Genomic DNA, 26,702 nt, shown 5'->3' with positions numbered 1-26,702 from the left:
TTGTCAGATATGAGTATGGCTACACCTACTTTTTTTTGGATATTATTTACTTGGATAATCATTTTCCAACCTTTTGCTTTGAGTCTACATTTGTCTTTTCAGCTTAGATGTGTCTCTTGAAGGCAGCATATGGTTGGGTTTTTATTTTTGACACAATCTGCTACTCTGTGCCTCTTTATTGGTGAGGTCAGCCCATTTACATTTAGGGTAATTATTGACACTTGAGGATTTTCTATAGTCATGTTATGTTTTGTTTTCAGGTAGCTCTGTGTCTTGGGGTTTTTTTTGTTTGTTTGTTTCTGTGAGTTGTTTTTGTTTGATGGTATTCCATACTTCTTCCCTTTGTTTCTTCTTTTTTTTAAGTTACATATTCCAGTAGTGGCTTTTTTGTGGGTGGTTACCATTAAGTTATTAAGAGAAAAATGTTCATATGTACAAGAGTCTTTTGTCTTATGAGTGCTTCTGCACTCCATCCTTCTTTGCTTCTGCATATCTTTATCCTCTCCCCTTTTATGTTATTATTGTCACAGATTATCCTTGTTTTTATTGTGACCTTTTCATAACTTTTACTTGTAGTTTTGATTATTTTATTCTTTGTGTCTGGTTGAATAACCCACTTGAGTATTTCCTGCAGTGGGGTTTTCTGGTGATAAATTACCTCAGCTTCTGTATGTCTGTAAAATTTTTATTTCTCCTTCATATATGAAGGATAACTCTGATGGATAAAATATTCTTGGCTGGTAATACCTCTCTTTCAGTACTTTGAATGTTTGGGTCTACTCCCTTCTGGCTTGTAGAGTTTCAGCTGAGAAATCTATTGATTACCTAATAGGCTTTTCTTTATGCATTATGTTCTTCTTTTCCTTAGCTGCCTTGAAGATTCTTTCTTTGTCATTGATTTTTGACAGTTTTATTATGATGTGCCTTAGAATAGGTCTGTTTGGGTTGAGGTAACTCGGCATTCTGTTTGCTTCTTGGATTTGAGGCTCTAACTCTTCCCATAGGCTTGGGAGATTCTCATCAATTATTTGTTTGAATAGGTTCTCCATTACCTTCTCTTTCTCTTTTTCTTCTGATATACTAATTATTCTTATATTTCTCTTTCTGATAGAGTCAGACAATTCTTGTAGAACTCTTTTAGTTTCTTTAATTCACAAGTCTCTCTCTCCTTCTTTCTGTAACATCTCTAGTTGCCTGTCTTCAATGTCACTGATTCTTTCCTCCCTCTGGCTTATTCTATTGGCTAAACTTGCTACCTCAGTCTTCAATTTATGTATTGAGTTCTTCATCTCTGTTTTTAAAGTTTTGGTCTCCTTGGTGAGGTTTATTAATTTGTTTTGTGAGCTCATTAAGTTGCATATTGGTGTCTTCTCACATCTTATTGAGTATTTTCAGAATTTCAATTTTGAATTCTCTATTATTTAACAACAAAGTTTCCATGAGATTGAGAATTTTTCTGGAGATTTTTCATTTTCTTTCTGAACTACATCTCTGTCTTGTGTAGCTATAGAATTTGATTTATTCTTCCTTGATGGTATATGAGAGTGGTATTGTTAAGAACCTTAACAAAATAAAAACAAGTTGTAAAAATGAAGAATTAAAATAAAAATACAATAAAATATAAAAATTTAAAAGATTATGACAAGAAGAAAAACCACAGAAAATAAGATTGAGAGCAAACAAATAAATAAAACACCCACAAAAAAGAATAAAATATATAAAAATGAAGGAAAATAATATTTAAAAGAGGAAAAGCAAAGAGATTAAGAAGAAAAAAAAGAAAAAAGGAAGAAAAAAGGGAAAGAGTCTACTGTGGGGTTTGTCCTCCACTCTCGGTACCATGAGGTGAGGTAAGCAGGATCTGGGGAGCTGGAGGCTACACTTTTAGCTTTCTCTGTCTCTGCTGAGTGTGGGCTGCAGGTAAATTGTGGGAACACTGGCTTTGACCCCATGCTCTGACTGCTTTGGTTTATCTCCCCTCTGACCCTTTATCTCACTGCTTCTCCCAGCAGAAGGAGACCCAGTCACTCCAAGTTTCCCTCTCTGTACCCATCAAACAAAATCTAGAGATCCTGAGCTTCCCTCCTCCCCATAGTCCAGTAGAGAAAAGAAATATCAGTCAGTCTAGGTTTGTCTCTTCTTGTCTCCAAAGCCCACTATGAATGTGCTTTATCTTCCATCCCCCTTTTCACCCTTTTCATCTTTATTCCATCTGGTGCATGGATGGACCTTTCAGGCATGCCTGCGAGCCTAGCTGGGATTTCTTCACTGAGTTATAGTAGTTCAATTTGTTAAAATTTCAAGAGGAGTGATTAGGAATATCTCTCATGCCACCATTACTCTGATGTCATCTCTGGCTGATCTAATCTCTATGTAACTCAGATGTCAGTTGTAGTTTCCCTGCCCCTTAATATCTGTTAGGATTTATTCAAGCCCCATCCAAGGGGAATTACCTCCTCAAGTTCATGCACAGCCCCAAGGACTAACAATTTCTTAGTTTCTCCTTCTCTGATTCCCATTTTTGGCTGAGTTCTTCTGCTTCCTAAAGGAAACCTATTCTTAGGATCTATCTTTTTTCCTTTGATCTCCTCTAAAGCAGCACTCACAGCAGATAGAAGCATGTTTTAGAACTTCTGACCTGTGGTGGTGCAGTGGATAAAGTGTCAACCTAGAATGCTGAGGTTGCCCGTTTGAAACCCCAGGCTTGCCCAGTCAAGGCACAAATGAGAGTTGATGCTTCCTGCTCCTCCCACCCCCTCTAAAATGAATAAATAAAGTCTTAAAAAAAAACAACTCCTGCTGGTGGGTGCTACAGATCAGTACGAGACAGTGGATGACATAGAGTTAATATCAAATAGCTCTATTTATAAAAATCCCCTTTGCCATTTCTGCCAACTCTGACTCCAGATTCCCACCACCTTGCTTCTCTTTTTTCTTCTCCTTTCTCCCATCTCCTTCTCTTCTTCATTCTTTTACTACTCCAAGTGCTTTTTCATTTTTTAAGAAGAGGTGTTCATCTCTTTTTCATTAATCACCTGCCTACTCCTGTCCCAGGACTCACCTTCTACTCCCACATAGCTTTTCAAGATATTTTCCCAAATAAGATCATTCTTTTTCTAAAAGAAATTTTGGAGCAAGCTGGATAAAAACACTTCCCTTACTTATTTTTATTGCTCCTGTCAAAACAGCTGGCTCCCAGAGTCTTTAACGGGGCTTAACCTATGGGTTCACTTTAAGTTGATTATGATACAATGGGCAGAAGAGGCAGGAAGTAATACTAGGAAGACAGCTCTGGGCTGTCCTGGTGATGGTCCCATCCAGTGCTGGTTCTTACACATTCCCAACATTGTAGCTCTCTGAGCAACTTCTCTCATGGAAACTTTCCAGGCCACCTGCATGCTTATTCTTGGAAAATGCATCAACTTGTTCGTCAGTCATTCTCTTTCAGGTAACAGACTGGTCCACCCTCAGCTCTCTCTCAACTCCTAGCTCAAAGATATCTTCTTCCCTCCCCTCCAGGATGAGGTCAGACACAAAGCAGCTCTTTGTTTAAGACTTGAAAACTCAGTGTCTCTTTTCACCTAATTAGAAGGAGGTATTTTTCCATTCACTTCATCTTTTTACTGGAATTTACTAAATGGAGTTGAGTGGCTTTGTTTGCATGCAAGGTTTGTTCATTAATTAACAGCCTCCAGGCCAGGTTGTCCTTATCAAGACTTAATATTTAACTCAGCACTGGCTAAACCTGAAAGAGTGCTCTGAGTTGCTGGAAGGTTCTGTTTTGATGGGACAGGACCTCCAAGGTGGTGTAGCAGCCCTCTTTTCTCTGCTGGAAGCTATTCTGAAGACTAAGACCCTGCAAGGAGTGTCACCTGAAATGTGTGGGGATCCTTGACAGAATCAGGAATGGCCACCACTTGGTCAGTGCCTTATAACGATTGACTAGGACAATTGACTCATGTTCTAAGAGTCAGAAAATAGGCAAAACAGTTTTTAAAGTTATTTTGTTCTAACAAGTGCTTTTTATTTTCTACTGAAGAAAGCAGTAAGTAATTGTCAGCTATTGCCTCACTGGTTTCTCCATCCTGTGGTATCTGACAGAATGCTGGCTCCAAGATTTCTGATATTACTCCTGTGTTTATGTTATATTTATTGGCAGAAGATACTTTTTAGATTTAATTAAGATTGCTAATTAATTGACCTTAAAATAGGGAGATTATCAGGGTTGGCCCAATGTAGTTATGTGAGCCCTTAAAAGCTGAGGGCAGAAGAGGAAGGAAGAGGGATTCCAAGCAGGAGAAGGATTTGATATACAGTTCCTGGATCGGAGGGAGGGGGGCTGGGTGCAAGGACCAGAGAGAGGCCATTCAGAGCTAAGGGCAGCCCTCAGTCGACAATCAGCAAGGCAACGGAGACCTCAGTCCTACAACAGCAAGGAACTGAATTCTGCCAAAAACCTTAATGAGCTTGGAAATGGATTCTTCCCCACAGCCTCCAGAAAGGAATGTAGCCCTGTTGACCTTGATTGGGCTTTGTGAGACCCTAAGCAGACAAACCAGTTAACCTATACAAACTGAGACAATCAATAGTGGTAGTAACTTGTTGTAGTAATAGAATATAATTACATGGGGGTTTCTGTCTTTTGTCCAAAGGGTGTGAGCAGTGGAGACCCTCACCCTCCTTTCTTAGGAAGAGCTAAGGGAGGGTCTTCATGGCAAGGGTGTGTGGGCAAACTTGGTCACAAATTTGTGATTGAACATAAACTGTGTTCAGAGGGGTGAAGTAGCCTGGCCTCTTGTTTTATAATCTAGGTCTGAACAGTCCACTATGGTAGTCACTAGCTACAGATGGCTTATATTGAAATTTAAATGAATGAAATAAAATAAAACTTAAAATTCAGTTCCTTGGTTGTATTATCTCCATTTTACATGTTAACATCTATATGTGGCTAAATTGCTATGGACTTGGAAGGCACAGATATGGAACATTTCTTTTCATTTTTTTTTTGAGAGGGGAGATAGAGAGACAGACTCCCACATGCACCCCAACCAGAACCCCCATCTGTGGCCAATACTTGAATTACCAAGCTATCCTCAGTGCCCCAGGGCTGATGCATGAACCAGTCAAGCCACTGGCTGCGAGAGGGGAAGAGAGAGAGTGGGATGGGGAGAGAAGCAGATGGTCTCTTCTCATGTGTGCTCTGGATGAGGATCAAACCCTGGACATACATCCGCATGCTGGGCCAACACTCTATCCATTGAGCCAACCAGCCAGGGCCTGGAAAACTTCTTTCTCTCTCTCTCTCTCTTTCCTTCCTTCCTTCCTTCCTTCCTTCCTTCCTTCCTTCCTTCCTTCCTTCCTTCCTTCCTTCCTTCCTTCCTTCCTTCCTCCCTCCCTCCCTCCCTCCCTCCCTCCCTCTCTCCTTTCTCTTTTTCTCTCTTTCTTTCTTTCTCTCTTTCTCTCCTTCTTTCTCTCTTTCTTTTTGTGACAGAGACAGAGAGAGGGAAAGGTAGGGTCAGACAGACAGGAAGGGAGATGAGAAACATCAATTCTTCATGGTGGCACCTTAGTTGTTCATTGATTGCTTTCTCATATATGCCTTGACTGGGGGGCTACAGCAGAGTGAGTGACCCCTTGCTCAAGCCAGTGTCCTTGGGCTCAAGCCAGTGATCTTTGGACTCAAGCCAGTGACCATGGTGTCATATCTATAATCCCATGCTCAAGCCAGTGTCCCTGCATTCAAGCTGGTGAGGCTGCGCTCAAGCCAGTGTCCCTGCACTTAAGCTGGTGAGGCCACGCTCAAGCCGGTGACTTTGGGGTTTTGAACCTGGGCCCTCTGAGTTCCAGTCTGACACTCTATCCACTGCACTACCACCTGGTCAGGCTGGGTCATTTCTGTATTGCAGAAATTTTTATTGGATGGCTTGGTCTAGATAAGGGGTAGTCAACCTTTTTATACCTACCACCCACTTTTGTATCTCTGTTAGTAGTAAAATTTTCTAACCGCCCACCGGTTCCACAGTAATGGTGATTTATAAAGTAGGGAAGTAACTTTACTTTATAAAATTTATAAAGCAGAGTTATAGTAAGTTAAAATATATAATAATAATTACTTACCAATTACTTTATGTCGGATTTTTGCTAAGTTTGGCAGAATAAATCTTTATAAAACAACTTTTAGTTAAATCTTTTTATTTATACTTTGTTTGCTCCGCTACCACCCACCATGAAAGCTGGAACGCCCACTAGTGGGCGGTAGGGACCAGGTTGACTACCACTGGTCTAGATGGTTAATATTTAATTGCAACTGTTTTCTTGTTTAGGGCACTGGGAGGTAGGATTCCTCTACTCTCTAGTAGAATTATTACAAAACAAAATGCATGCAAATTTCTTCCAACTGAAGCAAGAAATGTATGAATTTTGTGGAGACTTTTATGTCTCTACTTTTGTCCCTTGTCACTTGCATAAATTACCTCTTGAGGATAGAAAGCCCTGGACTTGTGGCAGAACACTCTAGGAATACCAGAGACAGGCTATCAGACCTCACTTTTTCCCTGCAATGAGGGAGGGGTTACCATGTAGTAAATGACCAAGAAGTCTCCAGGCCTGAAATGCAGGATTTTTCAAGGGTTTCCTGTATAGTGAGACAAATGTAGTTGCTGAGGCAGAACATTAAGTTGCCCCTGGCACCAACAAACCTGAACACGTACTAGCTGTTAGACTTGCCTCCCTATGTTGATTTCTAGTGCCCCAAAGTACACTTACCTGTAGCAAAAAAATGAGGCTTATTCTTTCAGGGGACAAGCATCTAGCTTCAGAATCAGAATTCTGCCTCAGCCCAACCAACACAAGTGAGGATTAAGCCTTTCTGACCAAATTTACTTGTCACTGGTGGTCGTGGATGGGGGCTTGCAGGTGATGAGTTGGAGTGTATGGCACAGGCCACAAGAAAGAGCCTGGCTTTTGTGTTAGAAGACCTGAGTCTGACTCCTGCATCCACATTGTGGTGTTACCCTGAGCTAGTTAATAAAGATTTCTGAGCCTCACTTTTTTTATCTGTGGCACAGATGAAACAATTGGAGGCTCACAATCTCTAATTCTTGGGGCTATTGCAGAGCTGTTGTGAGGATTAAAGGAGAGAATTGCACAGATTGTCTGGCACACAAGAGTTTCTCAGGGAATAGCAGCTACTGTTGTTACTCATGCAGGTTATATCAGGAATGACCATCCGTCTGATACCCTGGCCAGTCTTATGTGTGGTTTTTGTCTCTATTCCCTTTTTAACACTACTCTCAACCCAGTCATTTCAACAATTTTACTCCCCACAAAAAAACCATACAATTCTAAACATCCTACTCTCTCACTTCTACTCAATATATTCCTCTGAACATCGGAGTCCCTATGGTTCTTATATACCACTGATATCTCCAATCCTTTATTTCACTGAGAAAGTAGAAGCAACCAGAAAAGCATTTTCATAAGCTCCTACCACCAGATCTACCCACCTCTCTCATCTGTGCTCATATCTCTGACTTTCCTCCTGTTGTGATAGGTGAACTGTCTGTTATTCTATCTAATGCCAGTTTTACCATCTCTGCTGTGGATCCAGCTCCCTTTCCCTGCTCTATAACTTCACTTCACTTGGCCATCGCTCTGTGTCATTAAACTTCCCCCCTGCCTGACTAGGCAGTGGCGCAGTAGATAGAGCATCGGGCTGGGATACGAAGGACCCAGGTTTGAAGCCCCAAGGTTGCTGGCTTGAGCGCGGGCTCATCTAGCTTGAGCAGAGGTTCATCAGCTTGAGTGAGGGGTCGCTGGCTTGAGCATGGGATCACAGACATGACCCCATGGTTGTTGGCTTGAGCCCAAGGTCACTGGCTTTAACAAGGGGTCACTCCCCGGGTCAAGTCATATATGAGAAAGCAATCAATGAACAACTAAGGAGACTAAGGAGTAAAATGAAGAATTGGTACTTTTTATCTCTCTCCCTTCCTGCCTGTCTGTCCTTATCTGTCCCTCCCTCTGTCTTTGTCACAAAACAAAAACAAAAAACTTTCTCCTTTCACTGGATCATTTCCATTGTATCAAATATACAGTAGTATTTTTCATATGTAAAAAATCATTCCTAAACCTCTATTCTTCTTCAACTGTTACCTTTCTTTTCTGCTTCCATTTATATTGTCCTTTACTCATGCTTTCTCATCTCCCTGAATTCTAAATGGTGGAGTGACTCTGGGTTTTATTCTCAGAACTCAACTGTTCTCTGTCTATACTCACCCCCAGGGGATCCACACTGTTCCATGACTTAAAACACCTTCCACATGCTGCCAAATTTATATGCTCTGTCTGGACCTCTCCCCTGAACTAAAGACTTACATATAGCTGTCTACTCATTATCTCCACTGGATATCCACCGGATTTTCAGCCCCCAGCCTTCCAAACTGCTCTCTCCATAGTTGCCCCTGACTCAATAAATGGAACTCCATTCTTCCATTGGCTCATGCTAAAAATCTTGGATTTACCTCAATCCTTTTTTCTTTTTACAAACCTCATTTACTCTATTAGAAAGCAAAGGGGGATCAAGAGGCTGAAAAGGCTCTTTCATCTAGGCCAGAGAATAGTCCGGAGTCACCGAAGAATACTCCCCTCTAGTGACCAGAATTATTACATAACCTAGGCATAGTCACCTTTCATTTGGCAAATATATTTGGAGCACTTACCATGTTCCAGGCTATATTCTAGGAGCAAGGGATATAGAAGTGAGATAAAACAGGTGAAATGTCATGGAGCTTACTTTCTGCTAAGAGGAGACAGAAAACTTGTTAGATGATTGAAGTAAAACATGGTAAAGGGACAGAAGGGATGGGTGGAGGCTGTTTTAGACAGGATGGTCATGAAAGCTTCTCCAAGAGGTGACATTTAAGTGCAGACAATTAATCATTAAGCAGACTCAACCATGAAGATATCTGGGAATAAATCATTTATGCAGAAGGGGAATGTGCAGAGGTCCTGAGGCAAAAGCATTCTTGGGGTGTCCCAGGAGCAGGATGAAAGCGTCTGTAGCTAGAGTGGAGTGAGTGAGGGGGCAGTGTCAGGAAATGAAATCAGAGAGAGAGAGAGAGCTGGTGTGAGAGCATGTAGACCTTGCAGCCCAAGAAAGTGATTTGGGATTTTATTTTAATAGGCAGGAAGCCAATGGAGGGTTTGAGCAGAGGTGCATCATGATCTGACTTATGGTTTAACAGGATCATCAGCCTGACATCTGGATGCAGAACAGAGAGACAGTAGTGGGGAGAGAGTGGAAACTGGAAGACCAGTTAGGGGGCCTATGTTGTTATAAAAGTACAGAAGGATGATGTTTGAATTAGATAGTTCCTCTGGAGGTGGCAGGAAGTACTGGATTTAGAATTCAGTTTGAAGTAGAGCTAACAGGTTTGCTGAGCCCTTTGTGGGTGCACAATTTATATTTGTTGAGTGAATAAATGCACAGAATATTCCGGAGTGAGGCAGGACTTTTCCCTGGTCTGGATGAAATATCCTTGTCATTGACACCCCACCCCACCCCATTTTCTCTTTCCATGCTCATTTGCAGCTGCCTGATGACTAATACTTTGTTCCACATCCCGACTCTAAGGAGGAGTGTCCTGAACACTGAACACTAGGACATTGTCACTGGAAAATATCTACCACTCTTAGTAAACTGGGGTCTGGATTTTTTGTAACACTCTTGCCAATTTTTCTCAGTCTGACCATCACTCTGTGCTGATAAAGTTGAGTTACAAATCTGAAAACCCAAGGCCCAAACTCTGGAACATGGTGGTTCCACACGGTCCTCTCTCTGTCGAGTCCATCCTCAGCCATTAGGGGGACTCCTTATTGAGAAGTTTCTCTCATCTTAGGAATACATGTATCTTATTACTCTTCAAACTCATATTGTAAAATTTCTAATATGTAGAATTAATATAATCGGGGAGGAGCCCAGTTCTCACTGTCATAAGGTTTCTAGAACTCTTCTTTATTTCAGAGTTCTTTTGTTCAATTCCAAGGTCAGCTATAATGCCTCCCAGGGCTGGGACAGGGGTGAAGCAAGTGAGGTGCCTACAGTGCAGCCAGAAAGCTCTCCCACTCAGGGCCCTAGATGCCTAGGGCGAGACCCTGAGAATAAGGGCCTCCTGAAATGTTGTGCGCTGAGCACCAGGATGGCCTCACCCCAGTCCTGACCTTGTTGCCTATAGAGAAGCATTTTGCATTATTAACCAGGCAGCTGTAGCATCAAGAGTAGGATCAGTTCCCGACTGTTTGGCCAAGAGTGCACAACAGATAGCTGCTCTCAGAGCAAGCACATGGCATGGAGGAAAGCCACGTCCAGGAAGCTCTGCCAATCTAGAATTTAAAACCAGTGGGAAAATTGGGATGGACATTATGGAGTTTTGCTTCATAATCAACTCAACAAGTCATTGGTATTCCATTTGTTGAGGACTATCTGGATCTATTAATCATATCTATAGCATTTCTATCTTGGTTGCAACTCCTCAAATATAGCATTTAGAAAACGTGTATTCTCTATGATGTCTTTTTTTAAATTTTATTTATTTATTTATTTATTATTATTTTTTACAGAGACAGAGTTAGAGAGAGGGATAGATAAGGACAGACAGACAGGAACAGAGAGAGATGAGAAGCATCAATCATCAGTTTTTCGTTGTGACACCTTAGTTGTTCATTGATTGCTTTCTCATATTGCCTTGACCATGGGGCTACAGCAGACTGAGTGATGCCTTGCTCAAGCCAGCGACCTTGGGCTCAAGCTGGTGAGCTTTGCTCAAACCAGATGAGCCCACGCTCAAGCTGGTGACCTCGGGGTCTTGAATCTGGGTCCTCCGCATCCCAGTCCGATGCTCTATCCACTGCGCCACTGCCTGGTCAGGCTCTATGATGTGTTTAAAAATTTTTTTTTAACATATTACAAAATTTAACAACAAATAATAGCTGCAATGTAAATGCTTTGGACAGTCAGTTAAGGGCTTATTTTTAAGGTTTTTGTTGACAAATTCCATTTTCAAAATGAGTCCAAATTGCCTGAGTGATTCTAAATTAGGTTTTTAGTTTTTACCCTTAACGGCTGATAATGCCACTATTAATTTTAATTATTTAGAGGCAACATTAATATGTGTGAAACAAGAACAGCAAGAAAGAACGGAATAAATTACTTGCTGCAAGACAGAATGACATTTTGACTGGTACAGAGATTTTTTGTCTTTCTCATACTTTGTGCTTTGACATTTCACTTGGCACAAACATTTCACAAATTCTTGACCTAATCTGATGTACTGTTGTTTAGCAATTGCTGACATGATACGTTTTAACCTCAGATCACTGGATTCCAAATGTTACCTTTGACTGACAATCAGGGTTGGATGACCTCCAAAATACAGTGGAGGCAAGAGTCTATGTACCTAGGAAGTTAAGTGTGTTTGCTTAGAATGAAGAAAGAACAGATTGAAGTAGGAGTTGGGGGAGGGATTGAAGAGAAGTCTCATTCAGGGCAGTTGTGGGGTAAAAACAGCAAAAGACAGATCCCTAGGGAACCCCAACATCTTCAAGAGACAGCAGCCCCAAATATAGAATACCTAGAAATAAACCTAACAGGGAGTAGGTGGGACACATATACGAAAAGATATATAAAACTTAGGGATAGAAGAGATATCAATTATTGAGGAATACATTATCTTTCTAAAAGGGAAGGCTGTATTGTGTAAAAATGTCACCGTTCAAATTGATTTTAGGTACAACTTGACTGTCTCTAGGCTTTACTGCCTGTGGGTATTAGGAACAGGTCACATTCATACGAATACCCAGATTTTGCTAGCTCATTAGCTTTTATTGACATTTCTGCCTCTTTACTCAAGAATAAGCCAACTCACAATGTTCTGCTCTAATCTTTTTTAAGGGCTATATTAGTTAGAAATTCTTTAAGCTACAAGAAATAAAACAACTCCACCAACAGTGGTTTAAACAGTAGATGTTTAATTGTCTCCATCATTAGTCATGAGGCGGGCAGTTCCAGGTGTGATGCATTGGTTTACTCACCAGGATCATCAAGGACCTAGGATCTTTCTGTGTTTCCACTCTTGCCAACCTCGGAAACCTACTTATGTCCTCAGGCTGTTGCCTTGTGGACACAAGTCGGAAGAACCACAGCTCCCAACATAATGTTCATACCTAACCATGTTCAGAGCAATAAGAAGGGCCAGAGCCACCTGCAGCCTACTTCATCTTATATCTCATTGGCCAAAGCAATGAGATTGGTCACATTGCCTACCTTTAGACCAATCACTGGCTTAGGGGGACTGCAACTGCCATGATGGGCTTTGATTAAACATGATTTATCTGGTTGCTGGGAACATGGCTGGCAGAACAAAACCGTGGTTCTGTTAGCATGAAGAAGGGGACATAACTGTGGCAGGCAACCAAGAGCATTTGCCCAGAGATGCGATACCTGCAGGCATTTGAGAAAGGCCCCTCAGAAGACTGCTGCTCTGCTGGCTGCTCCAGACTTCTCTTTGATCTGCAAGGCCCTCTCCCTAGAGATTGCCTCCAGTCCTCAAAGTGTCAAACCTTCTTGGCTGACTGAAGCAAAGAAGGGCAGAGAGGCCTTCTAGGCAATGTGTACTGTGTCGCCTGGATCCCACAGCAACACTCTGTGACCAGTCTTGCACAGATGCTCACAGGAACAGCTCTGCAGCTACTATCCCTGATCCCTCTTCCACGGTGACTTTGCAGCAGACCCTACAGGTGGGCTCATTCAACATCCATTCTGTTCTCCCTTTGCCCATCCCTTTTCCATTCTAGAGGATGGAAGCTAAACATCATTTTGTAGCCTTCCTTGCAGGGAAGGTTAGTCATGTGTGTGACAGTTTTGGATTATGCAATTTAAGTAGAAGTTTGCTAGGGGTTTCCAGAAGAATCTTTGCTTTCCTGGTAAAGGCCTTGGCTTCAGCTTGGATCACTGTGCTACTTACGTTTAACATGATCTAGTCAAAGTATTAATAAGGTTTTTTAAAGGGAATTATAGCAAAATTATTTTCAAGTTTATCTGGAAGAATACACAAGTGAGACTAGTTAGGATATTAGCTTTATTTGAGGAGGGATTATATAAAAGTAATTTCTGTTTTGTTTCTTTCAATGCTTTTATTCTTTGAAAACACTTCCTAATTTTGAAATTTATTAAATATTTATCTTATTTTTCTTCTGGTTTTATTTTTTCTATTAAAAAAACTGTATCAACAATCACCATAAGTGTCAGATGGGTACTAGATTTATCAAGGTGAACACTTCATAAGTTATGTAAATGTTTAACCACTGTGTTGTATAGCTGAAATTAATATAACATATGTCAACTATAACTGAACAAAAGTCCTAAAAATCACCATAAGCAAACTTACGATGCAAGCAACAACCGGGAGAAGTACCTCTGTTTCGGCAGGGTGACACAGGCACATGCGGTCAGGAGTGGAGGTGAGAGCCATGTTACTGGAGTGTGGGGTCTCCTTCACACCACAGGCTGGTGATATTATTATCCCCATGTAGTATTATTATTATTTATCTCCATTTTATCAATGACGAAGTTAAGAAGCTAGGTAACTTGCCCAAGTAGGACTGCCATCTAAATAAATCGAGGTGTTTCTGAGGATAAAAAAACTGAAAGTCTGTATTCTTTCTATGTCCCACTGCTGATGAACTTTAACTGAGAAAGGCTGAATTTCCAAGTGAATTAGAAATCATCAGAGGAGTAAGGCAGTGAGGACGACTTGAGGGAGATGGAGAGCAAGAGGAATATACTAAAGGGGAAAGATAAAAATGAAAAAATTCTATATACACTGTCCAAGTTGGGTCTAGGATCCTTCAGAATGGGCAAGTAGGAAGGATAGACGCCAAATCTGTATTGCCTATCACCTGGCCTGAACACTTGGTCACGCGCAGTGAAGGCAGTGTATTGTGGAAGGTGCACAGAACTTATACACGCAATAGATCTTTGTTGAGCTCCTTTCGTCACTTACTAACCACATGTCAAAATGAAGATAAAACTGAATCTTTAGGAAATCCAACCAATGACTCCATCACACTGCAATTTTCTCTCCCCCAATGATACTGAGGTTGGGGCTCTTGCTCCCTGATTCTAATTCCGGCCAGATTGTACTCCCAGACACCAGCGGGATACTTCCAGAGCTCCAGTTAAAGATGTAGGTGTAGCAGTGACACTTGTTGCCCTCAAGAACCTAATAAGCACAGCTTTATTTTCATTGTAAGTATGCACACATACTTGATGCATTAAATATTCCACACTGTTTTCCTGGCTTGACAGTGCATTGAGATTGCATGATTGCACACCAGCAGCCATCCTGAGAAGAGTATTTTTTAATAGATGTATTGTATTTAAACAGGAGTGGCCATTGTGCATTGACAAAGGTTAAATGTAATTAAATGAAAATGATTGAGCTCACCATGGATAATTTCTATCTGTACTATTCATGTGGCTGAATAATAAAATCCATGATGGAATAGTTCCATTTAAAACTAATGTTGCTCAATTTATGGCCAGCTTTTCAAACTCTTAACTTCAATCACTTTCTTAACACAATTATAGCCATAAATAATTCAAATTGATTAAATTTGAAAATAAAAAAATTCAATTTATGAAAGGTTACAAAACACAGTAAAATGTAGCACATTTTAATTTATAAGTACAGATCAGACAGCTCATGAAAATTGGCTTACATTGTTTGCAAAGAAATTCTTAATGCAAGTAATATAATAAAACAGCAGCTTATCAAACTGATCAATGCATAGAATGAAAGATTATCACAATAATTTTTATAAGTAAAAATGACTGACATGAGAAATTATATTATCTTATTATATTTAATAATGAACAAAAACAATTTAAAAGTCACAATCTTTTCCTAGTTTAATGTATTGGTTTCTTATTTTACAATTACTCTGAGCTATTGCTTTGATGTCTGTAAAAGCTATAATTTTTCTACAAACCTTGAAATTAATTTAGAAACAATTTGGCCCTGGCCAGATAGCTTGGTTGGTTAGAACATCATCCCGAAGAGCTGATTGCTGGTTCGATCCCCGGTCAAGGCACATACAAGAAAAGATGTTCCTGTCTCTCTCCCTTACTCTCTGTAACAATCAATAAAATAAATATTTAAAAAAGAAACAATTTGATTCAAGTTTTCAGTAAACAATTAAAGGAACAAGCAGGAAAAACTAATCACAGTGCATTGATATGTACATATATATTTAAAGAGTGTGTGTGGATGGAAAACATATTCTTGCTTCAGATCGTTCTTAAATATTTGTAATACCATATTTATATGTGAGACATGCCTATCAAGGCAGTTCCTGGTACATTATAGGTGCTTAGAAATGTTTGTTGAACGTTAATACACTTTACCAAACAAATAAGTGCACAACACTGTGTCATAGACACATTCTTCAAAAATTATGGAATTTTTTTTTTTTCATTTTTCTGAAGCTGAAAACGGGAAGGCAGTCAGACAGACTCCCACATGCGCCCGACCGGGATCCACCCGGCAAGCCCACCAGGGGGGATGCTCTGCCCCTCTGGGGCTTCGCTCTGTTGCATCCAGAGCCATTCTAGCACCTGAGGCAGAGGCCACAGAGCCATCCTCAGCACCTGGGCCATCTTTGCTCCAATGGAGCCTCAGCTGCGGGAGGGGAAGGGTGAGACAGAGAGAAAGGAGAGGGGGAGGGGTGGAGAAGCAGATGGGCGCTTCTCCTGTGTGCCCTGGCTGGGAATCGAACTCGGGACTCCCACACGCCAGGCCGACGCTCTACCACTGAGCCAACCGGCCGAAGCCAAATTATGGAATTTTAAACATTAAAAAATTACCCTAATGATGTGTGGCACGTTTTCTAGAGGGGGTAAGGCACATAATTTTCAGACAAATGTCACCTCACATCTGTTTTGCATGTTGCACAGCGTGTCAGTTATTAACTACCTTTTCCAGACCCCGTTCCATTTCTGCACCTGTGAATGTAAACTCATAATTATTATAAGGGTTCCATCCTTCCCTTAAGGAAGCCACAGTTCTCCCTATTTTAGAAAGAATCTCTGTTAGATTAGGTGCACTTGTACAATTTTCTCTGGTTTTTCAAAACTTCTTATAAAACTTCTTACATTGTGGGCCCCCCCCCCGGACCTGAAAAAACACTATATAGTAAATTCTACTTTCATTTTCCAGTTTATTCTACTGCTCTTTAGTGGGTCATAACATTTTGGTTTCCTACATTCATTTTAAGTTCCTCCCAAATCTTTATAATTTTGTCTCATGCCTCATTCTTAAATGTTTAGTAAATAGCCAGTCAATCCAACTGCATATTTATATTACTAGAGTTAAAAAGGACTTCCTTTACTTTACTACTCGTATTGGCCTAACAGGTGTTCTTGTTTGAGGACATAGAAGTCATCACTCCTGCAAGGAGTGTCATTGGGGCCCACCAGGAATGCCCGAGTAAAACAGGCTGGGATAGGAATGGGGTACAATGATCAGGCCTTGGAGCACCTGGGATTCAGCTATGAAGAGCTTGGAGAGAATTCACCCCATATTTTTACTTTTGCAAGGGGTTGGGAAGTAGAAGGGGTGGAGAGAGGGTGGTCATGGGAAGTGTCACAGTATGGAGTACTTGGCTTCTGTCTCTCAGCTTCTCTCCCCTGAGGGCCTTGAGAACACCCAAGTGAGCCCCAGACAGCGCAGTGCTGCTCTCCCCAGCCACCATGTATTGGGTGCTGGATTGCTCATCCATTTTCCCTTTCACCCTTCATCTCTCCTCTGCCACTCCCCCATAGCCTACTGCTCAAGGGAAGCTGACCCTCCCTCAGTTCCAGATCTGGGCCTGATGGTCCAATGAGACTCTCACTCTCTTTGTCAGGGATTAAGTAATGAATGGGCGCATGAGATGAGACAATCTGAGCCAATGAGGTGTGAGGAGAGGCACTGAGACTTCCGGAGAAGGACTTCAATATCCAGGGGAGCTCCAGCAGCAGCTGCCTTTCTCGTCCTGTAGCTGTTGTTACACACAGTCTGTGAGGCCAGGCTGGCTGCAGCCCTCTAGCCTCCAGCCTGCAGAGGAAGCCAAAGCGCAGGGGAGACCATTGCTGGAAGGGCAAGGAGGTAATGCACCCCTACTTTTTAATCTATAATTTACAAAGACAATCAATCTTTGGCTTTTCCTTGCCTCCCTTTTTGTTTTTTCCACAAAGAAAGACTTTTTAAAAAAAAGTTGTGGTAAAATATATGCAACATAAAATATTACCATTTAAATTATTTTAAGTGGATAATTTTGTGGCATTGAGTACATTTGCACTGCTGGGCAACCATCACCACTACTCAGCTCTAGAACTTTCTCATGATCCCAAATTGAAACTCTGTACCTATTAAACATGAAGAGAGACTTTTAATCAGGCTGGATTCCAGGGTGTAGACTGGGCCCTTTCTTCCCAAAGGGGGAAGTCACGGTGTGTTTACATGTCATAAGCACAGGAGTGGCTTTCTCTCTGGGTTTTCCCTGCCATCCACATAGCAGGGAGGGATGAGTTGTGTCAAGCCCTGCCTCCATAGGGGAGGAATGGACATCTTGGTCCTCCACCTCCACTTTAATGAGAAAGGACTGAGATAGGGCCACTGGTTGGTTACATAAAAAAAAAAGTCACTTATTGTTATCTGTAATTCAAATTTAACTGGTAATCTGATGGTTTTATTTGCTAAGTCTGGTCTCTCTAGGTGAGGAGAATGCAGCTCATTGACTGGAGGTCTTGAAGGACCCCTGGTAACAGTAGAGAACACCAGTGTCTGGCAATAAGGCTCTAACAAGAAGCTGGCTATCTGGGAAGGGACATGGAGAAAGGATTGTGGGCCCAACCGACACTCCACTTCTCATTCCTGCTGCCAGGATGTAGCACACTCTGCACCTCACATCCCACATGCACGGTCGCTGTGTTGGGGGGAGGAGAAAGGACAGAGAATCCTAAACTAGTTGAGTATTAACCCAAAAGGACCTGAGAGAAAAAACCTGAAAGTTGACTGAGTTACTCTGCATTGGCAAGATTAAGCAGAAATGAGAACTTAAGAACTAAGGTTAGTTATAGTGTAATAAAGTCCCATTTTTCAAGTTTGGGGTCTGTGAATGAAAATTCATACCTGCTACAGATAAAAAATGGGACCAATGAGATTGTCTCCAAGGTCCCTTCTGTATCAACAATTTCATAGCTGTAGAGACAAAGCTTGAGGCCCTTGAAGGAAAAGGAAGACATAGGTTAGGCAAGGGTGGGAGCATTTCAAAACCTATTGCATGCCTGGTTACAGGAGACCCAGCAGATGGGCATGGGGGTGGGGAGTGGGAGGAAATAATGACCATTGTGTTAGTTGACCCTGCGTGATTTGAGTTTGCTGCTCCTTAGACATTTAAAGTTGATGGCATATTATGCAGCTGTAAGAAAGAAGGAAATCTTACCTTTTGCAACAGCATGGATGGACCTGGAGAGTATTACGCTGAGTGAAATAAGACTGTCAGAGAAAGACAAGTACATATGATCTTGCTTATGTGTGGAATCTAATGAACAAAAGAAACCGACAAGCAAAATATAGAAACAAAGGCATGAACACATGGAACAGATGGACAGCTGTCAGAGGGAAGGGGACTGGGTAACTGGATGAAAGAAGGTGAAGGAATTAACCAAAAAACATATATACATAACACAAAGATACAGACAACAGTGTGGGGACAGCCAGAGGGAAAGGGGGTGGGGGTAGGTGGAGGTGGACAAAGGGGAATGGGGGTGGAAGGAGACTTTGCTTGGGGTGATGGCCACATGATGCAGTAGGCAGATGATATTTTAATAAGTTGTACATTTGAAACCTGTATGGTTTTGCAAACCAACGTCACCCAATAAATTCAATAAAAGAAGATAAAGTTGAGCGCTTGCTAGAGTTAATTATTATTAGCAGTGAGAGGTAGCTAATTTACATTGATTAAGCTGATTCAAGAGCTATTTTCTTAAGGGAACCATAAATGGGCTGTCTAGGGAATCAAGTGGTGAACAAGCATGTTTTTACAGGGAGAGCCCCAGAAGGCTCTTGACGCAGGGAGTCAAGAAATTGACTGAGAATTATTGCAGAATGAACCATGTTCAGCTTCGCGCCTGAGTGATCAGTACATGCAGCAAGCACAGTGGGTCCTCCTTGCTCAGAGAGGGGGTGAAAGGCTTGAAGGAGGATCCCCTAACCTTGCAGAAAAAAGGGTGCCTAGACAGTTGCGAAGACACGTGCCAGGCAGGAATCCAGAAAGAAAGCTTTTCTAAGAGCAGAGGGATGTCAAGAGGCTTGAGGGGAAAGCAGTGAGCCAGGGGAGGGGCTGGTGGAGGAGAAACAGCTCTACCTGGGCCCAGGGGCGGATCTGCACTCCTCCCCAGCAGCGCCCCACTCTTGTCAACTGTCAGAGAGCGCTGCCTTGGAGGGCACTGGCAGGAGCAGGATCCAGCAAGGCTGTTGCCGCCCAGTGAGGAAGAGCTGAGTCACAAACGGTTTAATCAGGGGAACCCGTGGCCTGACACAGGGAGCAAGGGTAAACTGTGGTGCTGGAGCACGCAGGCAAGCAGGATGTGGCCTGCTCCTACAGTCAATATCAGTCCTTTCAGTCAGTAGTCACACCTGCAGATTTACACATGAAGGAGTAAGCTTTGGAGGTAGAAGCACCCTGCCATATGTATCTTTAATTGGCTCTGAAGGCCCTTATAAAACACCTAGAAGGCTAGTGTGGAGGTGGTCAGAGGCTGCGAACATGTCACCCTCCATTTTAAAGGTTGCCACTTGTGAAGAATAATGAGAACTGAAAATTGAAGTCTTGGCTACTCCTGGCGTTACCTGGCAGGCTTTGGTTTTCCAGATTGTGGCTTTTGATACCAGTGCTTCTGGCAGAGATTACGAAGTGCGTTGCACCGAATCTGGGAAGACCTGTTTGACAGGAAACAACTACTTAATTGAAAGATCCCACTCAAAACTGGAAAGAATGGGGAAAAATTGGTTTAATAAAACCACAAAACCAGGTATCATATAGGATAACCACATCACAAAAGGAATATAAAACCAGAGAAATTTTCAGGTGGAAGTATCCAGTAAATGGTTCAAGCAATGTCCATAGGCTTTGAGATCTACTATTTAGTATGGGGCAGAATCTGGGAAACAAACCAGATGTATTTAACCTTTTACACAGTGAGGTAAGCATAATCCCAAAGGCTCTCCCAGGTCTGTCCTACCCATGAGAAGAGCGTCAGGAAGGCTCAGAGCAAGCCAAAGCTTGTGGGAAAGAAAAAGTGCTAAAGATGAGCAGAAGGGTTTTTAAAAAACAGGAGGAAGAAGACCATGGAAACTGTAGGCCTGCTGTTTGGGAAATTGAGTGCAATGTTTGCAGATGTTAAAGGCCAAAGGAGACTGACGCTGTCTGAGTGTTGCTCCTGTCTCCTCCAACAGGAGAATGCTTTTCAAGCTCCATGGAGCCCAACAACACACAGAGGGGAAGGAAGGATAAGGGAAGTGACTCAGGCTCTAAATACTTACCTGTCAGGAATGTGCATGCTGGAAAATTGTTAATTAACTTGGTGCAAAAAAAGAAGAATGATGAGGAGATAATAAAAGACCTCTGCACAAAGGGATCTGAGTACTTATTTTAGACAATCCCCTTAATGTGGACTACCCTTTCCCACTGCTCCAGGGAGTTATCTGCTAAATTTAATGGACTGGCCTTGCCCTCCCCCTTGAAACCCTCTTAATGATAGGTTCCAAAGAAAGGCCATAACAGAGTTAGAGCTGCAGATTACCAATCAAGGTCAAAAGCCGGGCCTATTTCCCACTCTTTAGAGGTAGGTACATGGAGCAGAAAAGGTGAGAGAGCAATAAGAGGTTCTCAGGTCCTGGGGGGAAGGGAAGGAGCCACCTTGTCATTCTTTGCTAAGCTGACACCTGTTCCCAGCAGGTGACTTAATCACCAATATCTTAAAATAGCAGCTTGTTCCCTAAGCATTCTGGGTTCCTGGTAGAAAAGGCTCCTTAATGGCTTCTTTTAAAGAATCACAGTATGAAATTTGGGAAAATACTTTGGAAAGCACAGAAGAATTTAAAAAATCAACTTTGACCTCATTTCCTAGAGATAGCTTCTGCTAGCATTGTCTTTTATAATGTTTTATTATTATTTTTCTCTGATAGGGTATACATAGGATTAAAATTTGGAATATATAGATAAAAGCTTAAAGAATAAAATAAAAACCGCCTGTAATTCTACCACTGCTGATATTTTGATGTTTTTCCTTCTAGTCTTTTTTCTTTACACACACACACACACACACATGTCTTTTTAATAAAATGTGAATCATACTGTGAATGCAATTTTGTATTCTTTATATGCACTTAAAATTATGTTGTGAACCTTTTTTTTTTTTATCATTAAATGCTGTTCAAGAACCTGATTGTAATTGGCCATCTGCTATTTTACTGTGCCACAGTTCATCTAACCATTACTTGGCTTGTTTCCAGTTCTTTGTCATTTAAAAATAATGCCATTATAAACATCCATGGATGAAAATCTTCACTTAGGATCAATTTCTAGGTTAAAGACCATGGACATTATTGAGGTTTTAGATATATAATGCTGCCTTGTTTTCTAGGAAGGTTGTGCCACTTCACGCCATCCCCCCACCCCCAATGGACAACTGAGGGCGCACTGCTTGTCTGATTTTATTAGATTTGCAGCTTCTGTCTGGTGCTTCAAGGTCTCCCTACTTTGTGCAATCCCATCACACCACTGCCATCTTGTGTTCTTCCTCTGTGGCTTTTCCAGGGAGAGAGGATGTTCTGGTCCTTGGAATATCTGAAATGCTCTTTTTGTATTCCTCTCCAGACCTTGATTGCTGTGTGGCTGCATTTATGTTTGCTTTGAGGTGATGTGGACTTCCCTCAGATTGACCAGCTGGATAACTCCTAGTTGTCCTGGACTTAGCTCCAAACTTTTCTTCTCTGCAAAGCTTCCTGAACTTCCAGGCTGCCGTAGGAGGCTCTCCTCTGTATTCTTCTTAGTTCTTCCCTTCAAAGAACTTGTCACATTGTATTGTGTGCTCAGCCATCTGCTCTCCAGAAGTGAGTCTCCTGAGGGTAGGGACCTGTCCTTTTTTTTTTTTCTTTTTCTTTTTTCTGTATCTTCAGTCCCTGACACTGCACAAGGCAGACGTAGATATGCAATGGATGCTAAATACTGATTTATTCAATGTTTTTGAAGGTTCACCTCTATTTCCAGATCCTGTATTCTATCCCATTTCCCCTGAATATTTACTGAGACTTTTTCTTGATTATATAAGCATCTAATAGTTCTATTTATTTATTTTATTTTTTCTAGTTTATTGAGTTATAATTAACATATAACGTATAAGTTTAAGGTATACAATGTAATGATTTAATACACATCTATACAATATATTGTGAAAGGATTATTACAATGAGGTTAGTTAACATATCCATCACTTCACATAATTACTATTTTTTTCTTTTGGTGTGTAGTGAACATTTTTTTAATTTTTAAATTTTTAGTTTTTTTAACTTGAGAGGTGTGGAGGCAGAGAGACAGATTTCTGCATACACCCCAAATGGGATCCACCTGGCAAGCCCTCTATTGGATGATGCTCTGCCTATCTGGGGCCACTGTTTTGCTGCTCAGCAACTGAGATATTTTTGTACCTGAGGCGAGGCCATGGAGCCATCCTCAGCACCTGGGGCCAACTTGCTCGAACCATTCATGCTGTGACTGCAGGAGGTGGAGGGGGAAGAGGTGGAGAAGCAGATGGTTGCTTCTTCTGTATGCCCTGACTGGGAATCGAACCTGGGACTTCCACATGCCAGGCTGACACTCTATTGCTGAGCCAACCAGCCAGGGCCTAGTGAGAACTTTTAAGATCTGCTCTCCTAGCAACTTTCAAATATAAATACAGTGTTATTAACTAGAGTCTCCAGCCTGTATATTAGATGCCCAGGACTTATTTATTTTACAACTGCAAGTGTATACCTTTGACCAATATTTTCCCATTTCGTCCACTCGTTAGTCCTGACATCAACCATTGTACTCTGTTTCTAAAAGTTCGACTTTTAGATTCCATATAAGTGAGATCATATGATACTTGTTTTTCTGTCTGACATTTCATTTAGCATAATGCCCTTAAGTTTCGTGGATCTTGTTGCAAATGGCAGGTTTTCCTTGTCTGTCATGCCAAGTAATAATCCACTGTATATGTATACCAGGTTTTCTTTATCTATTCATCTGTCAATGAACCTGTAGATTCTTTCCATGTCCATGCTGCAGCGAACATGGGAGTATAGTTAATGCTTTGAGACACGTGATTTCATTTCCTTCAGATATATATCCAGAAGTGAAATCGCTGAACCATATGGTAGTTTATTTTTAATTTTTTGAGGAGATTTTATACTGTTTTTGATAGTGTACCAATTTACCTTTACACCAACAGTGTACAAAGGTTCCCCTGTTTTTCATTTCTTCAGGATAACATTACTGGACTTCATTACTACATTGAAATTCATTCCAATTCTTTTTGTTGGTAAGTAGTATCTCTGTTAGGAGAAAGGGAGGCCAGGCTGGCAGGTAGCATGGAATAGGATTACGTGATCAAATACAGACCTGAGATCCTGGGTCTGGATTTAGAAGTAGGAAGTGATATGGGTATGGCTTCCTCTGTACCTTGGAAGAAGTCCTTTTGGGGAAAAGAAGCAGAATTATAGTATCCATGCCCCAAAACTCCCTCTCTTCCACCTTAGAGTCCTTTTAGGTTGTGAACTTGAAAACTGCATCCCTCTAATGAGCTCCTTATTTTGCAGAATGGGCCACCAGCAGGACTGTGGCAGCCATTTAGCCCCTTATTCCTGGCATTTAGAGGCCACAATGTGGATGAGAGAGAACCCAGTGTTGGGGTGTTAGTGGATAGAGCATTGGCCTGGGATGCTGAGGACCCAGGTTCTGAACCCCAAGGTCATCGCTTGAGAATGGGGTTGCTGGCTTGAGTGTGGGATCATAGATATGATCCCATGGTAGCTGGCTTGAGCCCAAATGTCACTGACTTGAAGCCCAAAGTCACTGGCTTGAGCCCAAGGTCTTTAGCTTGAGCAAGGAGACCCTGGCTCGGCTGGCGTCCCCTGGTCAAGGACACATATGAAGCACAATCAATGAATAACTGTGGTGCTGCAATTATGAGTTGATGCTTCTCATCTCTCTCCCTTCCTGTCTGTCTGTTCCTCTCTTTCTCTCTCTAGAAAGAAAAAAAAATCCCCAACTTGAAGAAGGAAACAGATTTCCAGGTCCAGGAAGGCCACAGCAGTCCAAATAAAAGGAACCAAAACACATTTATAACAAATGCAACAAGTCCTGGCTGGGTATCTCAGTTGGTTAGAGCATAGTCCTGATGCCAAGGTTGCAGGTTCAATCCCCAGTCAGGGCACATATAAGAATCAACCAGTGAATGCATAAATAAGTAAAATAAATTAATGCCATTGCTTCCTTTCTCTAAAATCAATAATTCCTTTCACAGCTGCTTCAAAAAGAATAAAATATCTAGGAATAAATTTAACCAGGGATGTAAAAGACCCATACTAGGAAAATTATAAGACAATAAAGAATGAAAATGAAGAAGATACAAATAAGTTAAAGCATATATCATGTTCATGGATAGGAAGAATTAACATCATTAAAATGTCTATACTACCCAAAGCAATCTATAGGTTCAATGCAATTCCTATTAAGATACTAATGGTGTATTTCACAGAACTAAAACAAATATTCCACTGAATGACCACCTGGTCTGGCAAAAACTCTATTTTTAAAAATATTTTATTTATTGAATTTTAGAAAGAAAGAGAGAGAAAGAGGGAGTAGAAGCAGGAAGCTTCAACTCATAGTAGTTGCTTCTTGTATGTGCCTTAAACAGGCAAGCCCAGGATTTTGAACCAGTGACCTCAGCATTTCAGGTTGACACTTTATCCACTGCATCACCACAGGTGAGGCTCAAGTTGGGGATTTTTAAAACTGTTATTTCTTCAAGTAAGATTTAAGACCCTTTCTCTCTTAGTTTTCTGAGACCCTTGTGGTGCAAATGTTAGTTTGATGATGTCCTAAATCCCATAAACTGAATTTGTAGTATTTTTTCCTCTTTGTTGCCCTGATTGCCTAGTCTCAAGTTGAGTGCTCCTTTCCTCTGCTTCATCTTGCGTGCTGTTTAATTCCTGTAGTGTACTTTTCAATGCAGTAATTGTATTCTTCAGCTTTGTGACGTCTATTTGGTACTTTCTTGTATTTTTCATATTTTTGTTAAAGTTCTCACTGTGTTCATCAAGTCAGATGGATGACATAATCCATATTATAGTACTGTGGCTCCAGGAACACTAGCTTCTCTAACCTCCAGAGCTAGGCAATCAAGGGTTATCTCCCAGGCAGAAGCTGCAAAAATTAAAACACCCAGTTCCTCTCCAGGAGATACTGGTACTCAGGAGCAAGGCAAAGGGAGAGTGTGATGATTTGCATCACAAGGGTCTCAGAAAACTAAGAGAGAAAGGGTCATAAATCTTACTTGAAGAAATAACAGTTTAAAAAAACCCCAACTTGAGCCTCACCTGTAGTGGTGTAGTGGATAATGTGTCAACCTGAAATGCTGAGGTCACTGTCTCTGTCCAAGATTCTGTTAAGAGCTGGAGCTCAACAAGGTGGGAATCACTGGGAGTTGGGAGGGTTAGGCTAGTGGGTCACCCATGAGGAGGAGGTGCTAGTCAGGTTGGTGGTAGGTGGAAGGAGTGGCCCCCATTTTAAATCCACACAACTCAGTCTGTCCAAGATTCTGCCCAATCTCAACACACCAGAAATCTGGTGGGTGGGGCCAACTGGAGCCTGGAGGGTGGTGCTAGAGTATCTCCCATGAAGGAGAGGCAGCAGTCAAGTCAGGTTCATAGGATAGTGGGGGAATGGCTCCCATCCCCAAAATACAATGACACTCCCTGAATCTTCCCAGACCTGCACACCCTGGTCCAGACAGCTGACTCCTCAGAAAGCACTGAGTTTTGCAAGGTGGGAAAGCATGAAGTTAGAAGGTGAGGCTATTCCATCCCGCCAGGTTGATGCCTCTGGAGAGGAGTGCTCTAACCAAGAAAGATGGTGTCTGTAATGTGGGACAATGATTTAGCACAGGTGCCCTGGTGGCTGTCCCCTCAGTTCTCTCCTCAGAGCCACAAATCCTAGTCTTTCTTCACACAATTACAATCTCTGTGTTGGTGCCTTCAGAGGGGGCTTGTGTCTCTAGCAGACTTGTTTTTCTTCCTGGCAGACAGAATCCTCACTGATTTCCACAGCCAGATGTTACATGGGTGCCTTTTCCCAGCTCTTGTGCTCTGGGTTTGGGAGCCTGACATGGGACTGAGACCCCAGGTCCTCAGGAGGAAGCTTTGCAGCTGAAATGTCCCTCTGGAATCTCAGCTGCCACCCGTGGGAATGAGGCTAGTCCTTTTCGTAGCTTTGCCCTTCCTACAGTCAGGATGTGGCTTCTGTAACTCCTTGGTTATAAGACTTCTATTCAGCTA

This window comes from Saccopteryx leptura, chromosome 10 (assembly GCF_036850995.1).
Source record: "Saccopteryx leptura isolate mSacLep1 chromosome 10, mSacLep1_pri_phased_curated, whole genome shotgun sequence".
Taxonomy (NCBI): Eukaryota; Metazoa; Chordata; class Mammalia; order Chiroptera; family Emballonuridae; genus Saccopteryx; species Saccopteryx leptura.
This window is presented reverse-complemented; position numbering follows the sequence as displayed.